This window comes from Myxine glutinosa, chromosome 10 (genome assembly GCF_964187855.1).
Source record: "Myxine glutinosa chromosome 10, kmMyxGlut1.1, whole genome shotgun sequence".
NCBI classification, from domain to species: domain Eukaryota; kingdom Metazoa; phylum Chordata; class Myxini; order Myxiniformes; family Myxinidae; genus Myxine; species Myxine glutinosa.
Genome location: NC_136270.1, coordinates 73,111,519 through 73,135,055, shown reverse-complemented (window position 1 = coordinate 73,135,055; position 23,537 = coordinate 73,111,519). Strand labels below are relative to the sequence as shown.

The window sequence follows — 23,537 nt, the reverse complement described above, 5'->3', positions numbered from 1 at the left end:
TTTAAGACTGTTCATGATCAGGGGGAGGTGTCGAGACCAGCCCTCGAATGCAGCGTGCAATGTTGACATGGGAATCTTGCCACCTTGCAGGAAGTGCTTGGAACAACACCTCATAAAGGTAAATGATCAAGATGCAGTGTGGAAGAACTCCCACATTGCAACACCAGACATGCCTGCAGAATTGCAACAACATGGACGGGCACACAGATGGAATGCTGCAACCCTTAATGGATACAAGGAGATATCCTTCCACAGCAGGTTGTTGGTGTTCTTCGGGAGGCATTGGAAGCCGACGGTGATGATGGTGAGGGTATTTCAGGGGAAAATGGAGAGATTTTTGATTGGGACATTGAGTGACAGGACACAATATACCAGACCAAACATGAAGAAACAAATGAGAGTTTTTGAAGGTGGCTGTGGTGGGGATTCTTTTAAGCTAATTGATGTACGTATTCATATTCCAGAGTAACAAACTGGGTAACACGGTAATTTCCTTGAATTTTGGAAAAGCATTAGGACAGATTTTGATTCGAATAAACCTCTTCTATAATTTCTGCGAGGTGTTAAAGTTGACAATTTTTTTCAAAATTTTAAGCTACAAAATTTCAAATTTTAAAGAATATTCATGATTATGTAAATAGCTGATAGGATGGCCGAGAGGTATGCACACACGCCTCGAAGCTGTCTGGCCTGGGTTTGAATCCTGACCAAGCTATAAACTGTCAGTTTGGTGTTTCACAGGCAGTGTGATTCATCAATGTGTGTGCCGTCCCTCGGATGGACGCAAGTTAAACTGGGAGTCCCATCTGCCAGGATGGGTTGGTGGACGTTGAAGATCCCATGGTGTCCTTCACAAAGAGTAGACGACTATCGCTGGCAACATGGCCAAATTCCAAATTCCTGCCCTAACTAGGTGAATGTAAGGCCTGGCCAAGCCGGTTCGTGAAAGACTTCGGCCAAGCTTCCTCTGGCCGACCCCAAAAGGTGGGATAATAGTGGCCGTTAAAGAGCAACAAATTCATGATTATGCAAATGAGATAATTAACATAACATCAAGTATTAAAGGAGAAATGCATAACCTCTATTTTGGAACCAATGTTGTTATTCTATCTTTACGATTTAGGGAGATATGCCTGATTTACTGATCCTGATGCAATGGTTCAATTTTTGATAGATTGCCATGGAAACGGCTCAATTTGATATCGTGCAAATGAGTTATTTTTATGGGAACGTTTTTTTTTTTCATTCACCTGATCCTAATGAACAATTTGATACCCAATTAGATACCCTGGGAGAGTACACTGGCTCCTGGCCTATGTTATGCCTTGGCTAAACTGATTTGACATTTCGGAATTATTTTAAAACGTGAACCTTCACCGATATATTTCACTTGGGCAAACGATCATACAAATCGCATACACACACTGGATTGTTACAAGGTGTGCCGGAGATGAGAACTGTCACGGACGGTTCTGAACATTTAACTTCCATCAATAAACTATTGCAATTGTAAGGCAAAACGTGCTGGCACCACAGATTGAATCAGCAAATGATATCACAAGTATCTAGAACGGTACTCGGTAGAGCACATAGCTCCGTCAGGCTGAACAGTTTACGTTTTGTACCCAATGATAGGTTGAATCTAGATCCGGACCTGAATGAAAATCTAAACAGTTTGTTCATGTCGCCGAACCAACTCCTCCACCCGACCACCCAGTGTTGTGTTAATTAATTCACAACTTTTTGGTATATATATATATATATATATATATATATATATATATATATATATATATATATATATATTGTTGCGGATATGAGATTGGCCTCCATCCATATCCGCTTGTAAATATTCCCCTATTTCCCCAATACTTCCCAACTATCCCCAATCCCCCATTCCCTAGTCCCATTTTCTGTAAACAACACTCTGTAGACCCGACCTTCCCCTATTTCCCCCATTAAATGTCGCATCCAGGTCCACCGCATCTCACGTAGACAACTATAGGACATCTTGCTAGTTATTCTTAGTCTATGTCAGTTAAGGACTCGTTTCCATTAATTCTGACTCTTCGTTGCACCAGAATGTGATTGTATGGCACCGTTAGGAAGTTTAGGACCTCCCAATACCTCCCCGCAGCTCTTCCTCACGGTTCAGCAACAACAACAACAACAGCAACAACAACGGCGGCGGCGCGGGGAGTGCGCGTCCTCACTCCGGCTTGGTTAGCCGCCATCGAACATGTGCTCGACGGGGTTACCACGTAGGGGCTCGGTCAGCTCCTCGTCAAGGGCGGAGCCCGGTAACCCCCCGCACCCAATAGAAGCGGCGGACCGATCCCATCTGGGGCGGAGCCAAGCAGCCGAGGGCGTGTCACTCCCCGTTGAGCATGCGCAGGAAGAGGGAGGTGACGTCAGATGCGCGCTGGACTTGAAGCAAGAGAGACGCCACCTCCGAGCGCTGCAATACCTCCCCGCATCTCTGGACTGGACCGTGCTTGATTCTGCCCCTGAGCCAAGGTGCACCTTGTGCTATCGACTGCCTGTCCTTCCCTGCCATCAATCCCTGTGTAAGTCAGTCTTGTTCCGTTTGTCTGTGGTCTGTCTGGGAGAGATAAGATTGTGTCTAAGTGCCTATCTCTTCTGTGCTTTACCTCTTACCTTGTAATCTACCCCTTTTCTCCACCACCAATTATATCCTCCTCCGGAGGTCTTGAGAACTGTACCCCTTGTGTCGTTTCATTTATCCCAGCCGTTGTGTCCTTTCCTTCATTGATTTAGCATAGTGCGATTTGGTCAACGTCGGGTGGAATCGGGTAAACTGTGCGAACACGGCGGCCATTCCGCTCGGCCCATCATCACATCTAAGCCGTGTCCGTAACAACTGGTGTCGGGAGGTGGGATTGGACCCGAAGCGCGCTTCACGCGCTCGAAATTATTAACGGCGAAATTTGATTTTGTTTTACAAAAATAAAAACCCGAATTTTGAAAGTCGCGCTATGGCAGATCAAGACGGCTGGGTTCCGGTAGAGGAGAGTGAGGCAGGGTCGATCCAGGCCCAAATTGAGGGACATGAGGAGAGCGAAGCAGTGAGGGCGGCAGGTTCGCAAAATGGCGTCCTCGCGCACGAGGTTGCGGGCGCGCAAAATGGCGCCTCGCACATAGCTACGGCGGCCGCACCTGCTGCACAAGTGGGAGGGATGGCCCAAATGCAGGCCCTCATGGAGCAATTTATGGCGCAAATGCAGGCGTCCCTCAAACTGCAGAGTGAGCAATTGGGGGTAATGGGGAACCGGATGGATGCTCAGGGTCAGCGATTGGAGGGCCAAATGGGGGTAATGGGGTCCAATAGCGAGAAATTGAGGGAGGACATGGGGTCCAATAGCGAGAAATTGAGGGAGGACATGGGGTCCAATAGCGAGAAATTGAGGGAGGACATGGGGTCCAATAGCCAACGGTTAGAACAAAGGATGGGGGCCCAGATCGGAGGGTTAGGGAGTAGAATAGAGGGATTAGACAATAGATTAGGGGAAATACAGGAGGGGTTAATGGGGGTAGAAAACAGAATGGCCATTCAGGAGAATCAAATGGAAGGGATGAAAAAGAGGTTAGAGGGGTTAGAAAACAGTATGGAAGGCAAATTGAGGGACATGAGGGACCAAGCGGAAAGGGAAGTTAAACAAATGGGGCAGCAGATAGAGGGGGTCAGAATGGGGGTAGAAACTAAATTGGATGCTCACAGGGAGGAAATGGAGCAGATGAGGGTGGCATCTGGGCAGGAGATGCAAGTGATGGGAGAAGAGATCAGAAGAGGTGTGAGTGAGGAGGTCGGAGGAGTGCGCGAGGAGGTGAGGCACTGTAAGGAGCGCATGGAGAAGGAGGTGAGAAAGGGGACTGTAAAATTGCAAGGTGGTATAGAGGAGTTGACGCTGGGAGTAGAACAACTGACAGTGGGACAAAAGGAGTTGGGGGACCAGGTAAAGAAGAACACAGCGGTAATAGAGGGTTTTAAATCGACACAGAAGGAGATGAAAAAGGACGTAGGGGTAATTAAAAAAGAGTGTCAGACGGTACATGAGGACCTGGCGAGGAAAATGAACAAGGTGGTAGAGGTGATGGAGGTTAAAGAGCGGGAGGTGCGGGAGCACATAGAAAAAAATAAGGTGGAGTTAGAGGAAGAACTTAAGGGGGCGCACGAGGAGATGAAGGAGGTGAAGCAGAAATTAGAAGAAGTGGAAGAAGGGGTGAGCGAAATTAAGAAGCGACGGAGAGAGGATAAGAAAGAGATAAAGGAGGAAGTAAAAGAATTGGTCCAAAGTCTGTGTTCGGATCGTGATGATGTGCTCATTAACCGGATGAGGGATTCGCAGGTGATGGAGGAGAAGCGAAGAGAAAGAGGACCCGGTGTAAGTGGTGACCAATATGGTCGTGCGTATGATGCGCCAGGTGATTTAATAAGCTTGGGGGTCGAGATAGACCCGGATGTTCGTGAGAGGCCAAGAGTGAGGTGTATGGCTGGTCCGGAGGGTATGGAACGAGGGTGCGAGCGAGAGGGTCCGGTGATGGGAGAGGTGCGAGGTGTGGGTGAGCAAGGTTGTGGTGGTATGGAATGGGTAGCGGGTTGTGGAAGTGTGACCCATGCATCGACACCAACAGGGGTAGTTTTTAGAGGGACAGGGGAGGCACGAGAGCCCCTTGGGGGTAATGTACTGTGGGGGCCCGGCCGGTTCGGCCCCGCGCTGACCCCGCAAGGGGCGACGCACGGGGTCCGGCAGGCGGGCAACGACTCGCATACGAGGTGGTCCCACAAGGTCCCACTCGCGCCGTATGACGGCAAGAGTGATCTACGCGCGTACCTGGCGCAGTTTGACTGTGTGTGTAAGGGCAACGGTTGGGGTGAGGACGAAGGTGGAGTACACCTGGTGGCCGCATTGCGCGGCGCGGCGGCGGAGGTGCTGACGGCATTACCACCGGGTGCTCTCACCCTGCCAGCCCTCCGCGACGCCCTAATTAATCGATTCGGCATCGAACAGCAGAGCGAGCTTGTTAAAGCTCAGCTCGCGCTGCGAAAACGCAAGCCCCAGGAAGCCATCGGGGAACTTGCCCACGACATTCGCCGCGCAGTGGGGATCGCACATGCTAGCATGGCAGCGGATTCCCGGGAAAGCCTGGCGCTGGACCATTTTATCCAGGCCCTCCCGGATATTGAGCTCCGGCAACAGCTCGCCATGTGGCGCCCGCAGACTCTGAGCCAGGCGGCTGACGCTGCGGCCCGTTGGGAAGCAGCGAGGCCCCTGGCCCGGGGGAGCGAGCGTCACGCAATGGCGGTCCGCCAGGTGGGACCCCCGATGGGGGGCGGACCCCTTAGGGGGCCCGCCCCCGACGTGAGTCCTGACCTGGCGGGCATGGTCCGGAGACTGGTGGACCAGCGCCTGGCGGGACCTGGACCATGGCAGGCGGCCCCGGAGGTGGCCCGCGGTGGACCACGAGCGGGTAATCCAATTCGGACCTTCAGGGGGGGAAATTTGGAATTCCGGAGACAAGCACCTTATCAGGTGAGGTGCTATACTTGCAACCGTCTGGGTCACCTGGCGCGGCACTGTCGAGCCACGCGCTGGGATGATCCCCGGCGGTTGAGGCCCTCAACTCCGCCCAGGGGGGAGCGGGTTAGCCGACCCCAGACACCCCCCCCCGCCAGACCCCGGGAAACTAGAAGGCCTTACACCGGCGAGCAGGCGCCCCCGTGGATTGCCTCGGCTTTAGATGCCGAGGCGGGACACAGTACCTCTGAATAAGGGGGGCTTATTAGTGCCAGAGGACTGGGGGATTGAAGAGCGATGGGCCCGGTGGGTAAGGGTGGCATCCCTGCCACCCTTCCCATGGTGGGGCAAATGCGCTATAGCTTATGGGGTGTATGGCAGTGAAAACTAGCCCGGGCGGGTTAGGATATTGTGTGTAGGGATCTAGCGAAGATGACATTAGGTAACATTAAGGTTAGTTAGTGACAAGGATACCTGTAGAGGGGACGCAGGTAGATTAGAGTGGATGATAATGACGAGGGAGCGCAATAGTTTAAAGGGACGACTGGGAAGCGCAAGTTTCAGAGGGGAGTAGTTAGATGAGATGATGCTGTGTGAGAACTGGACAGGTGTGTGGAGCAGTGAGGGAGTAGTGAGTGTTGTGGATCAGCGCGAATGCGCTTTGGGGAGAGAAGGGTGCAGGTGGCACCAGGTGTGAGAGCACAGGTGTGCAAGTACAGGTGTGTGGAATACATGGAGTAAGTGGTACGGAGTGGTGTGCATGGTGCGAAGGTGTGGATGGGGGAAGAGTGGACCCCTTTCACGAGTACCCGGGGCGGGTAGTGTATGTGTTAGGTAGAGGGTATAGGTAAATTGTGGTTGGATATTGGCATTTGTGGTGCGGTTGCAGAATGGTATTGTGGATGGGTGCATTAGTGTTGTGGAAATGGCTGGGCGTGTAGCCTGTTAGTGTGTGTAGTTGGTTTGGGCACTCCACCACTGTGAGGATGTCGGCCAGGTGAGGCCGCAGGTGGGCTCTGGGAGCCGTTAGTGTCAGTGGGTGCCTGAGGATCCCGGGTGTGGATCGGGCAGCCCGTGCCAGAGAGGGCACTGAGGGGGTGAGAGTGCGAGAGGGCCTTCCCCAGTTAGTTAGGTTAGGGTGAGGAGCAGGTAAGCTCGGGTGGCAACTACAGTGGTGGAGGTGTGCAGGTGGGTAGACCTGCTGGGAGAGCTACACGTCACAGCCCAGAAATTGTGCAAGGGCACCGGGAGATGAATCGGGGGAGTGAGACCCCAAATTGAAGAAGCACCACAGTTTGGTCAATGGGAATTGGTTTTTAGAACCCATAGTGTAAGTTGGCCAATGGATTGGCAGGGGAAGACCCCGGGTAATGTAAAGTTGTTAAAGTCATTTAGGAAATAGTTAGGATTGATGAACCTGTCGCACCATACGCAGCCACTTACCTGAGGTGATGATGATGACTCCACACCTGTGTTTTCTTTGTTCTGTGTGCAGGAAAGGAGAATTGCTGTGTGGATTTGTGAGACGCATCACGACGTGGATGAGACATTGGGGTGATTCCATCTCTCCCTCCTTAGGAGGGACTGATGATGAATTGGTGATGGCAAATTTTGATGTTGAGTTGGAGATGGCAAATTTTGATGAGAGTTGGAAATGGCAAATTTGATTGGTTAGAAGGGAGAGAAGACGAATTTGGTTTATGGGAGGAACGGGGAAGACAGTAGGGACGTTTGTTGATGTGTAAAGTAGATGTTTATGGGTAGTGTTGTGTTTTGTGGATACAGTAAGGGGTAAGGGAGGGGCAATGTAGGTTACCTGGTGGGGGGGGGGGGGGGCGTACGGTAGAAACGTACCTGTCTCACCTGGTTCCCATGTGCCCCCAGTGTGCATTACCTTACATTGCGTGCACTTTTGCGCCCTTACCACCTTACTCACTTGTTTTCTTTTGTCTCCCACCTCCGAGGATCTGGCTTTGGGGCAGAGAGAGAGGAGAGAGAGGTGCTGGCTCCGCAGTTGTGGGCCTGTACTTTCGCTGCTTGCTGCCTGGATCGATACACCATATGGACCGCAATTTTTGTGGCCGCCCACAATGGACCGCAGCTCTTTTGCGGGCAAGCACCACCCGTTGATGGACCTCTGGGTCAACGTGGCACCTATGCCATACAGCTGAACCACTTATAGTTGGCCCCCTGACGGCCACAATTAAGAAATGGACGCGGTTGGCGCCTTTCTTTATTTTTAAAGAAGCCAGAAGGCCAAGTGCACTCCATGAAGGCAAGACCAGCGGCAGAACATCGGCCGGCTGCGACACCACCGGTGACTATGAACACTTTATTGGTGCACCGGATGGTGCTGACTGTGTGTATGGGGTGGTGCTTTTGGTGCTTGGATGGGGTGCTCTGCACATTATTAAAGGCCGTAGGGCCACAGGGCACTCGTGGGTTGGTGTATCGATGCTGGCATGCGTGCTCTCTCTCTATGCATAACATCTGCATGTGTTCCTCAAAGAACAGGTCCTGGATCGTAGTGTAAATATCAGTGTAGTGTTGTATAAATGATGCTCCCTACCGGCTGTATGTTTAGTTTGAGGATTCTTTCCGCGATTCGGTTATCCTGTGGGTGTGTTTCTGTGAGGAGAAGGGTGCAACGTCGCAGGGGGACATATTTACTCATTTGTGAACATCTGTAAAACTGTCGCACTCAGGGTTGAGTTAATAGTAGAGGGAACTACATCCGAGTGCCACACTAACGTAGGTAAAAATTTATCGGGTCGGGACGCCCCGAGGTAGAGAAGGGTGCAATGTTGCGGATATGAGATTGGCCTCCATCCATATCCGCTTGTAAATATTCCCCTATTTCCCCAATACTTCCCAACTATCCCCAATCCCCCATTCCCTAGTCCCATTTTCTGTAAACAACACTCTGTAGACCCGACCTTCCCCTATTTCCCCCATTAAATGTCGCATCCAGGTCCACCACATCTCACGTAGACAACTATAGGACATCTTGCTAGTTATTCTTAGTCTATGTCAGTTAAGGACTCGTTTCCATTAATTCTGACTCTTCGTTGCACCAGAATGTGATTGTATGGCACCGTTAGGAAGTTTAGGACCTCCCAATACCTCCCCGCAGCTCTTCCTCACGGTTCAGCAACAACAACAACAGCAACAACAACGGCGGCGGCGCGGGGAGTGCGCGTCCTCACTCCGGCTTGGTTAGCCGCCATCGAACATGTGCTCGACGGGGTTACCACGTAGGGGCTCGCTGTCAGCTCCTCGTCAAGGGCGGAGCCCGGTAACCCCCCGCACCCAATAGAAGCGGCGGACCGATCCCATCTGGGGCGGAGCCAAGCAGCCGAGGGCGTGTCACTCCCCGTTGAGCATGCGCAGGAAGAGGGAGGTGACGTCAGATGCGCGCTGGACTTGAAGCAAGAGAGACGCCACCTCCGAGCGCTGCAATACCTCCCCGCATCTCTGGACTGGACCGTGCTTGATTCTGCCCCTGAGCCAAGGTGCACCTTGTGCTATCGACTGCCTGTCCTTCCCTGCCATCAATCCCTGTGTAAGTCAGTCTTGTTCCGTTTGTCTGTGGTCTGTCTGGGAGAGATAAGATTGTGTCTAAGTGCCTATCTCTTCTGTGCTTTACCTCTTACCTTGTAATCTACCCCTTTTCTCCACCACCAATTATATCCTCCTCCGGAGGTCTTGAGAACTGTACCCCTTGTGTCGTTTCATTTATCCCAGCCGTTGTGTCCTTTCCTTCATTGATTTAGCATAGCGCGATTTGGTCAACGTCGGGTGGAATCGGGTAAACTGTGCGAACACGGCGGCCATTCCGCTCGGCCCATCATCACATCTAAGCCGTGTCCGTAACAATATATATATATATATATATATATATATATATATATATATATATATATATATATATATATATAGTTGCGGATATGAGGACTGTATTTTTTTGATTGTGTTGTATTGTGGTAAATTGGTGATGAATATTGCTCGAGTCTGCGGCTCCTGCCTCCGGAGCTGTGTAAAGGTCAAAAGGGCGTCCCATAATTAGTCCACGAGCATACACGTCAGCCAATCATAGAATACCCCTGTTCGATAGTTATATCTTATTCTGTGTTTTAGGGTAAGGCTGTGTCTCCCTTTAATAGAAGTACTCCATTGCACCAAGTGAAAGAGATAGATTCCCTTCATTCCCATTCCCAAAACCTCCATTCCCCCTTTTCGTCGATTGGAAACTACCTCCGCTCCAATTGCCGCCATTGACCACGAGGCAGGGTTGGGGAAGAAAGGCGGGTCCCCACCTCGTCATAGAGAGGAGGAGTGAGTCAGCCCCACTCAACCAACCACGAACAAGGGGTTGGACTTGGAGAGGGTGTGGAAAGAAACATCGAGGAGGTTCGCGAAGGTCGAGGGGCGGGGCCTATATAACCCGCAGGCAGGGCGTTCCCAAAGGAGACGAGAGATGAACCATTACAGAGAGGCGAGAGGAGGTCCGTAGACAGAGGAGAGATGAGCTTTGACGACAGAGAAACTGCGAAAGAAGTCCAGGGTTGAACTGCAGCTCGAGCCACCGAAACTGCACTCACTGCAGCTCGAGCCACCGAAACTGCACTTGCTGCAGCTCGAGCCACTGAAACTGCATTTGCTGCAGCTCGAGCCACTGAAACTGCATTTGCTGCAGCTGGAGCCACCGAAACTGCAGCCACAGCAGCGTGAGGCCTGGACGGCAGTTTGGAGCAGGGCTGCGAAGGAGCGGCGGCTGCCCACGAGTCGATCAGCTGCAGGACCAGTTGGACCTCCCTATCCCGCAAGCCATCCATCACCTGCCATCCCTATCATCATTCCCCGCGTAAGTCTGTCCGTGTTTGTTCTGTCCCTGGGTTAACTAAGACTGTAGGTAAGCTAGCGTTGCACTGTGTATCTAATCTCGTCTGTAAATAAACGTGACTACTTTCTTCTTGATCATATGTGTAAATAATAAATCCAATTACTCTTCTGTACGTCTCCTCGTCTTATTCCTTTTCCTCTTTGTATTCGGTCGCTTTAGAGTTTTCCCGATTGAATAGCGGTGGCGCGATCCGGCCAAAGTTTGGGGCAAATCGGGTATTAGTTGGGGAATAACTGTTCGGTCGCGGTAATACCAACCGCTCGGTAAATAACATCTTTAACCGCGTCCGTAACAATATATATATATTGTTGCGAATATGGAATTTGGCCTCCATATCCGCTTGTAAATATTCCCCTATTTTCTCCAATACTCCCCAACTTTCCCCGATCCCCCATTCCCTAGTCCCATTGCATGTAAATAACAATCAGTAGAGCCGACCTTCCCCTTATTCCCCCATTAAATGTCGTGCCCAGGTCCACCGCACCACACGTAGACAACTTTCGGACATCTTCCTAGTTATTCTTATTCTATGTCAGTTAAGGCCTCGTTTCCATTAATTATGACTCTTCGTTGCACCAGAATGTGATTATATGGCATCAGTAGTGAGTTTAGGACCTTTCCCATACCTCCTCCCATCTTCTTCCCCAAACAACAACAATAACAACCACTACAACAACAGAGGGGCGGGGAGTGTGCGTCCTCACACCGGCTCGGTTACCCGCCATGACCATACGCTCCACGGCGTTACCCCGAAGGGGCTGGCTGTCAGCTCCTCGTCAGGGGCGGAGCCAGTAACCCCCCCCGCACGCACCCAATGAGAAGCAACGTGCCGATTCCACGAGGCGGAGCTAACGAGCCGAGGGCGTGTCACTCCCCGCCGGATATACGCGGCCCCGCGCCGGATGTGAGAGAGATGCGCCCCGAGCTGGAGAAAGAAGGACCTGCGAGCGCTGAGAGAGAAAGGCCCGCCTGTGAAAGAACGTCCCCTCCGAGCGCTGTGAAACCTCCCGCATCTCTGGACCGGACCGGGTCGATTCTAACCTTTGAGCACAGGTGCACCTGGAGCCATCGCTACCCGCCTGTCCTTTCCATCAATCCCCGTGTGAGTCAGCTTTGTCCCGTTTATCTGTCGTCTGTTGGGAATAATATAAGATTGTGTCTAAGTGCTTGTCTTTCTATGCTGTCCCTCTTGTAGTTGTAATCTAACCTTCCGCCTTAATATAACCTCCTCCGGAGGTCTTGAGAACTGAACCCCTGGTGTCGTATTGTGTTATTGTAATCCAGCCGGGTGTCTTCTTTTTCTTATTGAGCCAGCATCGCGCGACTAGTCAACGTTCGGGCACAATCGGGTAACTTGTGCAGACGTGGTTATACCATAAAACCGCTCGGTAAATAACATCCAAGCCACGTCAGTAACAATTGGTGTCAGGAGTGGGATGAGTGTCCACCTGTGGTGAGTGTTACAGAGGGTGTAACGGGAGAGTGTGCGCGAGAAAGGTGTGTGACGGACAGGTGCATGAGGAAAGAGTGCGCTGTCAGAAGTAAGGAAGAGTGTCCACCTGTGGTGAGTGTTACAGAGGGTGTAACGGGAGAGTGTGCGCGAGAAAGGTGTGTGACGGACAAGTGCATGAGGAAAGAGTGCGCTGTCAAGAGTAAGGGTGAGTGCGCTGTCAGGAATGGAGGTGAAAGTAGTGAGAGTGACATGGAGCGTGAGTTAGTTGTGACAGGTGAGCGAGGATGTACACCTGGGATGGAAGGATGCACACCTGGAATGGTAGAGCGTGAGTGGGAATGCACGCTGGAGTTGGTGGTGAGGCACGTGGTTGGGTGTGCGAATGAGAGCACACCTGTGATTGTCACAGAGGAGGTGACCAAGGAGGGGGCGCGAAGAGGTGTTTTGGTGAGGTGTGCTACGAACGAATGTGTGCCAAAATGTTCGGTGGTCAGGTGTGTGACCAAGGCTGTGAGTGGAATGGGTGTACCTGGGTGTGTAAGGAAAGGTACGAGGAGAATGGGAACGGCTGCATGTATGAGCACGAAAGGGGTAGCGTATGCATGTAAGCCTGCAGGCGAGGCGTCGACGATAACCGGGTCAAAGGTTAGGTCGACTTTTAGCCGAATCGGGCCCTCGGTGCGTGCCGGGCTTCGCGTGCCGCGAGAACCAGCGGAGATCCGAGCCACGGCGGGTTCGAAAGGACCGCCGTGCGCGATCCACGCTGGGCCTCGCGTGGAGCGGCCGCGTCCGGGCTCCACTAGGCGGAGCGGGCAGGCCGATAGAAAGGGTCGTCATGGCGACCACTTCTTGGTGAGACGTGCCGGCAGGTCGAGATCGGGCAATTGGATGGCTCCACGCCGAGGGGGTGCGTGGGATCTCGGCCCGGGTAAGCCCCCGTCCCTGCCCCGAATGCCGGACGCATCCAGCCGCAGGCACAAAACAACCAGCATCCATTGCTTGGCTTTACGAAGCCGGGCTTTGGGACAGGAATTGGCGCACCGAGAGGCAGTAGTGAGTAGACTGGGTGATGAGGTTAGTGTTTTGGACCCAAAATTAGAGAAAAACAACATTTGATGATTGGCAAGGGATTGGCAGTAGTGATTGGCAGATGAGTAGTGATTGGCAAATTTTTGATTTGTTGAAATTTGATGTGCAAAATTGGTAGTGAGAGACCCCCGATGTGGTGGGATGGCAAATCCACCATCCTTCCCATGGTGGGGCAAAGGAGCAATAGCTTATGGGGTGTATGGCAGTGAAAACTAGCCCGGGTGGGTTAGGATATTGTGTGTAGGGATCTAGAGAAGATGACCTTAGGTAACGTTAAGGTTAGTTAGTGACTGATACCTGTAGTGGGGACGCAGGTAGATTAGTGTGGATGATAATGACGTGGGAGCGCAATAGTTTAAAGGGACGACTGGGAAGCGCAAGTTTCAGAAGGGAGTAGTTAGCTGAGATGATGCCGTGTTTGTGAGAATTGAACAGGTGTGATTGCACAGGTGTGCAACTGGACAGGTGTGTGGAGCAGTGTATGAGTAGTGAGTGTGTGGATCAGCGCGAATGCGCTTGGGGAGAGAAGGGTGCAGGTGGCACCAGGTGTGAGAACACAGGTGTGCAGGTACAGGTGTGTGGAGAGAGTTGGAGTGAGTGGTACGGAGTGGTGTGCATGGTGCGAAGGTGTGGATGGGGGAAGAGTGGACCCCTTTCACGAGCACCCGGGGCGGGTAGTGTAAGTGTTAGGTAGAGGGTGCAGGTAAATTGTGGTTGAATATTGGCATTTGTGGTGCGGTTGCAGAATGGTGTTGTGAATGGGTGCATTAGTGTTGTGGAAATGGCTGGGCGTGTAGCCTGTTAGTGTGTGTAGTTGGTTGGGCACTCCACCACTGTGAGGATGTCGGCCAGGTGAGGCCGCAGGTGGGCTCTGGGAGCCGGTAGTTGTGAGTGGGTGCCTGAGGATCCCGGGTGTGGATCGGGCAGCCCAGTGCCAGAGAGGGCACGGAGTGGGGAGAGAGCCAGAGGGCCTTCCCCTGGTAGTTAGGTTAGGGTAAGGAGCAGGTAAGCTCGGAGGCAACTGCAGTGGTGGAGGTGTGCAGGTGGGTAGACCCACTGGGGGAGGTACACGTCGCAGCCCAGAAATTGTACGAGGGCACCGGGAGATGAATCGGGGGAGTGAGACCCCAAATTGAAGAGCACCACAGTTTGGCCAATGGGAATTGGTTTTTAGAACCCATAGTGTAAGAGGGCCAATGGTTTGGCCGGAGAGAGACCCCGGGTAGTGTAAAGTTGTTAAAGTCATTTAGGAAATAGTTAGGATTGATGAACCTGTCGCACCATACGCAGCCACTTACCTGTGGTGATGATGATGACTCCACACCTGTGTTTTCTTTGTTTTGTGTTGCAGAAATGAGAATTGCTGTTGGATTTGTGAGACGCATCACGACGTGGATGAGACATTGGGGTGATTCCATCTCTCCCTCCCTAGGAGGGACTGATGATGAATTGGTAATGGCAAATTTTGATGTTGAGTTGAAAATGGCAAATTTTGATGAGAGTTGAAAATGGCAAATTTGATTGGTTAGGAGGGAGAGAAGACGAATTTGGTTTATGGGAGGAACGGGGAAGACCGTAGGGATGTTTGTCGATTTGTAAAGTAGATGTTTATGGGTAGTGTTGTGTTTTGTGGATGCAGTAAGGGGTAAGGGAGGGGCCATGTAGGTTACCTGGTGGGGGGGGCGTACGATAGGAACGTACCTGTCTCACCTGGTTCCCATGTGCCCCCAGTGTGCATCACCTTACATTGCGTGCACTTTTGCGCCCTTACCACCTTACTCACTTGTTTCTTCTTTTGTCTCCCACCTCCGAGGATCTGGCTTTGGGGTAGAGAGAGAGGAGAGAGAGGTGCTGGCTGCGCAGTTGTGGGCCTGCACTTTCGCTGTTTGCTGCCGGGATCGATACACCATATGGACCGCAATGTTTGTGGCCACCCACAATGGACCGCAGTTCGTTTGCGGCCAAGCACCACCCGGGGATGGACCTATGGGTCAACGTGGCACCTATGCCATAAAGGTGAACCACTGTTAATTAACACCACTGAAGGCCACACGAAGAGCAAGAGACACCTGCAGGGTTAGGGGTTGTCGCATTTATTTTTAATCATTGAACAATGGTGACTGCACCGATTGGTGGTGGGGTGGTGCTTTTGATGCTGGGAAAGGGTGCTCTGCACGTTATTAAAGGCCGTCGGCCACAGAGCACTCGTGGGTTGGTGTATCGATGTTGGCAAGCGCGCTCTCTCTCTATGCATAACATCTGCATGTGTTCCTCCAAAAACAGGTCCTGGATCGTAGTGTAAATAGCAGCGTAGTCGTGTAAATAATGCTCCCTACCGGCTGTATGTTTAGTTTGCGAATTCTTTCCGGATTCGGTTATCCTGTGGGTGTGTTTCTGTGAGGAGAAGGGTGCAACGTCGCAGGGGGACATATTTACTCATTTGTGAATATCTGTAAAACTGTCGCACTCAGGGTAGAGTTAATAGTAGAGGGAACTACATTGCGTGCCACACTAAAGTAGGTAAAAATTTATCGGGTCGGGACGCCCCGAGGGTAGAGAAGGGTGCAATGTTGCGAATATGGAATTTGGCCTCCATATCCGCTTGTAAATATTCCCCTATTTTCTCCAATACTCCCCAACTTTCCCCGATCCCCCATTCCCTAGTCCCATTGCATGTAAATAACAATCAGTAGAGCCGACCTTCCCCTTATTCCCCCATTAAATGTCGTGCCCAGGTCCACCGCACCACACGTAGACAACTTTCGGACATCTTCCTAGTTATTCTTATTCTATGTCAGTTAAGGCCTCGTTTCCATTAATTATGACTCTTCGTTGCACCAGAATGTGATTATATGGCATCAGTAGTGAGTTTAGGACCTTTCCCATACCTCCTCCCATCTTCTTCCCCAAACAACAACAATAACAACCACTACAACAACAGAGGGGCGGGGAGTGTGCGTCCTCACACCGGCTCGGTTACCCGCCATGACCATACGCTCCACGGCGTTACCCCGAAGGGGCTGGCTGTCAGCTCCTCGTCAGGGGCGGAGCCAGTAACCCCCCCCGCACGCACCCAATGAGAAGCAACGTGCCGATTCCACGAGGCGGAGCTAACGAGCCGAGGGCGTGTCACTCCCCGCCGGATATACGCGGCCCCGCGCCGGATGCGAGAGAGATGCGCCCCGAGCTGGAGAAAGAAGGACCTGCGAGCGCTGAGAGAGAAAGGCCCGCCTGTGAAAGAACGTCCCCTCCGAGCGCTGTGAAACCTCCCGCATCTCTGGACCGGACCGGGTCGATTCTAACCTTTGAGCACAGGTGCACCTGGAGCCATCGCTACCCGCCTGTCCTTTCCATCAATCCCCGTGTGAGTCAGCTTTGTCCCGTTTATCTGTCGTCTGTTGGGAATAATATAAGATTGTGTCTAAGTGCTTGTCTTTCTATGCTGTCCCTCTTGTAGTTGTAATCTAACCTTCCGCCTTAATATAACCTCCTCCGGAGGTCTTGAGAACTGAACCCCTGGTGTCGTATTGTGTTATTGTAATCCAGCCGGGTGTCTTCTTTTTCTTATTGAGCCAGCATCGCGCGACTAGTCAACGTTCGGGCACAATCGGGTAACTTGTGCAGACGTGGTCATACCATAAAACCGCTCGGTAAATAACATCCAAGCCACGTCAGTAACAATATATATATATATATATATATATATATATGTATATATATATATACACACTACCGGTCAAATGTTTTTGAACACCTCAATTTTTCCAGTTTTTATTGAAATTTACGCAGTTTAATGTCCAGTGAATAACCTTAAATGGTACAAAGGTAAGTAGTAAACTGCTCGAGGTTAAAAAACAAGTTTAGGTTAGCAAAAACGGGAAAATAATGTAAATTGCACAGTTATATTGCAAAAAAAAAAAAAAAGGCCTTCTGCAGGGAACAAGTAATGGGTTAACAACTTAAAGCTGTTCTGCAGCAATGTAAGTAAATGAAGCCTTGAAAGTTGATGCAAACAATTCCTACAGGTGTCCCAACCTCTGCTGATTACTTCATTAAAAACCCCCTGTCTGTATAAAAGCAGTATTGGAACAGACTGTTATTACACCCTCTGAAGCATTATTTGGACACTATTGCACTGCAGGAAGTAGTATATTGGAAACCGGAGGAAACTCTGACAGGAAGAGGTCTGGCAGACCCAAAGCCACAACAGAATCAGAAGACAAGTTTCTGAGAGTCAACAGGTTGCATGATAGGCGGCTCACAGGGTAACAGCTTCAAGCACAGCTTAACACTGGTCGAAGTAAGCAAGTCTCAGTTTCAACTGTGAAGAGAAGACTTCGAGCTGCAGGTTTGACAGGTCGAGTAGCAGTAAGAAAGCCATTGCTAAGATGGCAAGATAAGAAAAAGGCTTGCCTCGGCCATGAAGCACCACCGCCAGTGGACTACTGAAGACTGGAAGAAGGTCTTATGGACCAATGAATCAAAATTTGAAATCTTTGGTTCATCATGCAAGGTTTTTGTACGCCGTCAAGTCGGCGAAAGGATGGTTCCTCAGTGTGCGACACAAACTGTCAAACATGGAGGAGGAAGCCTGATGGTCTGGGGCTCTTTTGCTGGATCCAGAGTCGGCGACTTGCAGAGTGACTGGCACCCTGAACCAAAAGGGCTACCACAGCATTTTGCAGCACCATGCAATACCCTCTGGTATACGCCTAGTTGGTCAGGGGGTTCATCCTACAGCAAGATAATGACCCTAAACACACCTCCAGGCTATGTCAAAACTACCTTCGAGGAAAAGAACAAGACGGTAGGCTTCAAATCATGGAATGGCCAGCACAGTCTCCCGCCTTAAACCCCATCGAGCTGGTTTGGGATGAACTGGACAGAAGGGTGAAAGCAAAGCAACCTACAAGTGCAACACATTTGTGGGAACTTCTGCAACAGTGTTGGGAAGAACTTCCCGAACAATATTTGATTTCCATTGTAGAAAGAATGCCACGGGTGTGTTCGGCGGTTATATCTGCAAAAGGTGGCTACTTTGCAGAGTCAAAAATTTAAGTTAAATTTTGTTAAACAAAATGATTCTATGATTTCTTTTTATCTCCAATTGTTTATTTGTTCTATGCTTAATTTCAGAGCACATTGAGACATTAAACAGCGTAAATTTCAATAAAAACTGGAAAAATTGAGGTGTTCTAAAACTTTTGACCAGTAGTGTGTGTATATATATATAGTTATTGGCCACATCTCATTTGGCCATTGGTGAAGAATCACTAAATGCTCGGATCGAGATCTTCCCCAAAATCGAATCAATTCGTCATTGCAACACACTGGAATTGTTCACCAAGTTTCGCCCAAATCCATCTGTAACTTTTTGAGATATCCTGCTCACAAACAGACAAACAGAGACACACAGACAAACAAACAGGGATTAAAACATAAAACCATCTGTGCACCTTCGGCGGTGGAGGTAATAATAACAATGGTCAGCACAAACAAGTCGACACAGCAGGTAAATAAAGGAAAAAAGCTTTTCATATTTTTCCATCTGAAAGTATTCCTAATCTTATCATCCTTTATAATAGATTAACAGCTGTTCCCTCACAAGGAATTTCAACGCAGGTAGAGCCGTGGAGGTCATTAGGACCATCAAAGCCTGCGCTATTATTACTCTGTCCTTTGAAATGCTGAGTGTCAAGCAAGGAAGCAGCACGGACCATTTTAAAAGTCTTTGGTAAGATTCGGCCAGGGGTCGAACCACCGACCTCTCAGACCTCTGACTCAGAGCGAACCCTCGAACCATTACACCACCGGCACCGACTCTGGTGTGAGTAAATACAATTTGAACAGATGCAGCTTCACCCCACACAACCACAATGAATGACCGCCAATCAAGTAACGAGCATCAACCACCGACCACTCACTAACCCAAAGAGCGAACGACCACCGACCAAATGAGCAAACGACCTCCGACCAAATGAGCAAATGACCACCGACCAAATGAGCGAACGACCACCGACCAAATGAACAAACGACCACAGACCAAATGAGCAAACGACCACCGACCAAATGAGCGAACGACCACAGACCAAATGAGCAAACGATCACCGACCAAATGAGCGAACGACCACCGACCAAATGAGCAAACGACCACCGACCAAATGAGCGAAAGACCACAGACCAAATGAGCAAACGACCACCGACCAAATGAGCAAATGACCACCGACCAAATGAGCAAATGACCACAGACCAAATGAGCAAACGATCACCGACCAAATGAGCGAACGACCACCGACCAAATGAGCAAACGACCACCGACCAAATGAGCGAAAGACCACAGACCAAATGAGCAAACGACCACCGACCAAATGAGTGAAAGACCACAGACCAAATGAGCAAACGACCACAGACCAAATGAGCAAACGACCACTGACCAAATGAGCAAACGACCATCGACCAAATGAGCAAACGACCACCGACCAAATGAGCAAACAACCACAGACCAAATGAGCAAACGACCACAGACCAAATGAGCAAACGACCATCGACCAAATGAGCAAACGACCACCGACCAAATGAGCAAACGATCACCGACCAAATGAGCGAACGACCACCGACCAAATGAGCGAACGACCACCGACCAAATGAGCGAACGACCACCGACCAAATGAGCAAACGACCACCGACCAAATGAGCAAACGACCACAGACCAAATGAGCAAACGACCACCGAACAAATGAGCAAACGACCACCGACCAAATGAGCAAACGACCACCGACCAAATGAGCAAACGACCACCGACCAAATGAGCAAACGACCACCGAACAAATGAGCTAACGACCACCGACCAAATGAGCGAACGACCACCGACCAAATGAGCAAACGACCACTGACCAAATGAGCGAACAACCACCGACCAAATGAGCGAACAACCACCGACCAAATGAGCAAACTACCACGGACCAAATGAGCAAACGACAACCGACCAAATGAGCAAACTACCACTGACCAAATGAGCAAACGACCACTGACCAAATGAGCGAACAACCACCGACCAAATGAGCAAACTACCACGGACCAAATGAGCGAACGACAACCGACCAAATGAGCAAACTACCACCGACCAAATGAGCAAACGACCACTGACCAAATGAGCGAACAACCACCGACCAAATGAGCAAACTACCACGGACCAAATGAGCGAACGACAACCGACCAAATGAGCAAACTACCACGGACCAAATGAGCGAACGACAACCGACCAAATGAGCGAACGACAACCGAACAAATGAGCGAACGACCACCGACCAAATGAGCGAACGACCACCGACCCAACAATCCGACCACTAATTCCCAACAATCCGACCACTAATTCCCAACAATCCGACCACCAATTCCCAACGAGCTCGACCACCAATTCCCAACGAGCACGACCACCAATTCCCAACGAGCACGACCACCAATTCCCAACGAGCACGACCACCAATCCAACGAGAACGACCACCAATCAAACGAGAACGACCACCAATCCAACGAGAACGACCACCGACCCAATGAGCACGACCACTAATTCCCAATGAGAACGACCACAAATTCCCAATGAGCACGACCACGAATCCAACGAGAAGGACCACCGACCCAATGAGCACAACCACTAATTCCCAACGAGCGCGAACACCAATCCAACGAGAACGACCACCGACCCAATGAGCACAACCACTAATTCCCAACGAGCGCGACCACCAATCCAACGAGAACGACCACCGACCCAATGAGCACGACCACCAATTCCCAACGAGCACGACCACTAATTCCCAACGAGCACGACCACAAATTCCCAATGAGCACGACAAGTTCCCAACGAGCGCTACCAAAAATCCAACGAGAACGACCACCAACAAAATGAGCATGACCACTAATTCCCAACGAGCACGACCACCACCAAACGACCCAACGAGGACGACCACCACCAAACGACCCAACGAGCACCACTACTAACCACTAACCCAACGTGTGAACTACCTCCGATCCATCGAGCACAACCACCACCGAACAACTCAACGAGGACGACAACCACCTCCGACCCAACGAGGACGACCACCACCTCCGACCCAACGAGGACGACCACCACCTCCGACCCAACGAGGACGACCACCACCTCCGACCCAACGAGGACGACCACCACCTCCGACCCAACGAGGACGACCACCACCTCCGGACCCAACGAGCACGACCAACACCTCCCACCCAACGAGCACGACCACCACCACCGGACCCAACGAGCACGACCACCACCTCCCACCCAACGAGCACGACCACCACCTCCCACCCAACGAGCACGACCACCACCTCCGGACCCAACGAGCACGACCACCACCTCCGGACCCAACGAGCACGACCACCACCTCCCACCCAACGAGCACGACCACCACCTCCGGACCCAACGAGCACGACCACCACCTCCTGACCCAACGAGGACGACCACCACCTCCCACCCAACGAGCACGACCACCACCTCCCACCCAACGAGCACGACCACCACCTCCTGACCCAACGAGCACGACCACCACCTCCCACCCAACGAGGACGACCACCACCTCCGGACCCAACGAGCACAAACCATAAACCCAACCGACACAAGCACAGCGAATGGTACTGTAAGTGTAAGTGTACCGTATGTATATATTTCACAAGAAGCCAAACCAGTTTATAAGCAGGTTCCTCGTTTACATTGACCTCTCCTTCGCACCCTCACATTCACAATGCCGTCCAAAGCGCTTCTCGTCTGTAAAACAGAAATGTAGTAAAACGAACAAACTTTTCAAAAGGAAACCAAACACGTGAACAACAGCTGTTCCACGTAATGTGTACATAGATCTCATTTGATACGTTGTGTTGATCATTCTGTCCCGAGTTTAAATATTTAATGTAATTCGAGCTGAGAAAGCAAACTTGAATCACCTTGAGATGTTCAAAGTCCAAGTTCCCTCACCCAAGCAAACCCCAAATAACACGACCGTCTAATCCAATCAATGAACACCTGCACAGGTCGACACGACCTACCAAATGGATCGATCCTTCCTGCCCTTCTCCGCACAGCCGCCACCACCACCAGACACCCTCACCGGGTTTCGGGCGCCACGCCTATCAGCCGTAACCTGAGCGCTAAAACTTATAATATGTGTACTCAGAGGGAGTCAGGCTGCACAGAAACACACGTGGATGGGTCCGGGGAGGATGCTCGAGGAAGGAGGCGAGGGAAGATGAGTGAGGGAAGAAGGAGGAGGAGGAAGAGGTGGATGGAGGGGAAGAGGTGGATGGAGGGGAAGAAGAGGAAGAGGAAAAGGGGTGGGTGGGGGCAGAAGAGGAGGTTTGGGGAAGAAGAGGAAGTTTGGGGAAGAAGAGGAGGGAGGGGGTAGAAGAGGAGGGAGGGGGAAGAAGAGGAGGGAGGGGGAAGAAGAGGAGGGAGGGGGAAGAAGAGGAGGGAGGGGGAAGAAGAGGAGGGAGGGGGAAGAAGAGGAGGGAGGGGGAAGAAGAGGAGGGAGGGGGAAGAAGAGGAGGGAGGGGGAAGAAGAGGAGGGAGGGGGAAGAAGAGGAGGGAGGAGGAAGAAGAGGAGGGAGGGAGGAGGAAGAAGAGGAGGGAGGAAGAAGAGGAGGGAGGGGGAAGAAGAGGGGGAAGGGGGAAGAAGAGGGGGGAGGGGGAAGAAGAGGGGGGAGGGGGAAGAAGAGGGGGGAGGGGGAAGAAGAGGGGGGAGGGGGAAGAAGAGGGGGGAGGGGGAAGAAGAGGGGGGAGGGGGAAGAAGAGGGGGGAGGGGCAGGAAGAGGAGGGAGGAGGAAGAAGAGGAGGAAAAGGAGGAGGAAGAAGAGGAGTAAGAGAAGGAGGAAGAGGAGGCGGAGGAAGGGAACGAAGAAAAGATGGAGACGAGGAAGGGGGAGAAGAAGAAGAATAACACGAGTAAGGAGAAGATTAATAATAAGAAGATGAATAAGAAGAGAAAGGAAAAGAGGAAACATGAAGAGGAAGAAGGTGAGGAAGAATAAGAGGGAAAACAAGAGGAAACATGAAGAGGAAGAAGGCGAGTAAGAACAAGCATTCTGAGTATTGCGCTGCAATACATGTCCCCTACCAAAGTTCAAAGTGCCATAACTTTGTCAAAAATGATCGAATATGCAAATTTATGCACGGTTGATGCTGGTTTTCAAACTTGATCTGAGGTATGCTGAGACACGTGTGTCATGCCTCGCCTGGTTGATAAGCCTGCAAGGTCGCTCCGTGGAGTGGCCTGCACGTATTGCACTGTGTGAATTATATAAATTATTACCAACTCACGGTCTGAGGTACTAGCGATTCAAGAGATATCCAATTTTTAAAAAAATATTTTCGTTTAATTAACGATATCTGCCAAACCACGTGCCCTATCAGAATTACCAAAGTTCAAAGTGCCATAACTTTGTCAAAAATGATCGAAACGTCGTGAAGTTCGAACTTGACCTGTAACCTCTCATAAGGAAACCATGTGCCAAGTTTGAAATTATTAGCGTTAAGCGTTTAGAA

General features: G+C 50.9%; 1 protein-coding gene across 4 annotated transcripts in view; it reads right to left on the bottom strand.

Moving 5' to 3' along the window:
* The window catches only part of LOC137434099 (supervillin), a 203,458-nt gene extending 181,344 nt beyond the window's left edge, over positions 1–22,114 (bottom strand). The window contains exons 1-2 of one of the 4 annotated variants that reach the window (XM_078785767.1): positions 22,046–22,114; positions 21,656–21,767 (exon numbers count right to left, since the gene is read on the bottom strand). The gene's annotated coding sequence lies outside the window, so the exon portion shown is untranslated. Of the gene's footprint in view, positions 1–21,655; positions 21,768–21,943 lie in introns of those variants that run through there. The other 3 variants (XM_078785769.1, XM_078785768.1, XM_068126771.2) reach the window with 3 other exon arrangements.
* Positions 22,115–23,537: the final 1,423 nt, after the last annotated feature.